The following is a 1,047-nucleotide window of genomic DNA, read 5'->3' on the forward strand; positions in this document are numbered from 1 at the left end:
GATGGCCAAACTTCATCTCTCATACTTAGGACATATTGTCAGGAGAGAACAGTCACTGGAGAAGGATATCATGCTTGGTAAGATGGAGGGTCAGAGAAAAAGAGGAAGACCCCGAACGAGATGGATTGGCCAGGTGGCAGCATTGATGGACTCAAGTGTGGCAGCAGGAGTGAGGTTGGCCCAGGATCAGACATTGTTTCATTCTGCTGTGCATAGGGTCGCTATGAGTCAGTTCTAACAACAACAAGAAAAATCAGAAAAAAGATTTTTAAAAATCTAAAAAAAGCCTGAGATTTATGTGGGACACCATGAAGAGGAATAACTTATGAGTGATCAGCTTCCAGAATAGGAAGAGACAGTAAAAACCATGAAGAAAATTGGAAGAAAACTTTCCAAATGTCATGAAAGACAAGAAGACAACTATTCAAGAAACTGAATAAACTCCAAACAAGATGGACCCCAAAAGAAAATCAGCAAGACATATCATAACCAAACTTTACAAAACCAAAGATAAGAATCCTAAGAGCAGCTCAGAGAAAATTAAAAGTTACCCGCAAAGGAGAACCACTAAGCTCTGATTTCTCAGCAGAAACCATGCAGGCAAGAAGGCAATGGTATGACATATACAAAACCTGAAAGAAAGAAAAAAAAAATTGCCAACCAAGAATCACATACTGAGCAAAACTGTCCCTCAAATATGATGGAAAAATTAGGACATTTTCAGATAAGCAGAAAGTAAAGGAATTTGTGATATAAAATTTATTAAAAAAATACCTAAAGGGTGTTCTTTGGACTGAGAACCAACAACAACCTACAGTAACCTGATATTGACATATATGGCAACACTACTCAGAGCTCAGTCAGGTATAAAAGTATACAAAGTAAAACAAATCTACAAGACTGGAAGGAGGGAACCAGAAATATAAGTTTATAATGAAGTCAACTATAAAGCAAAGGAGCTCTGGTAGCGTAGTGGTTACGAATCGGGCTGCGAACCTTAAGGTCAGCGGTTCGAAACTACCAGCCGCTCCGCGGGAGAAAGATGAG

General features: G+C 39.0%; 1 protein-coding gene across 1 annotated transcript in view; it reads right to left on the reverse strand.

The window, feature by feature from the left end:
* The window catches only part of LOC102821257 (24-hydroxycholesterol 7-alpha-hydroxylase-like), a 95,998-nt gene that overhangs the window by 84,586 nt on the left and 10,365 nt on the right, over window positions 1-1,047 (reverse strand). The window lies entirely within an intron of this gene.

The sequence above is a fragment of the Chrysochloris asiatica genome, unplaced genomic scaffold (assembly GCF_000296735.1).
Source record: "Chrysochloris asiatica unplaced genomic scaffold, ChrAsi1.0 scaffold00038, whole genome shotgun sequence".
NCBI lineage: Eukaryota > Metazoa > Chordata > Mammalia > Afrosoricida > Chrysochloridae > Chrysochloris > Chrysochloris asiatica.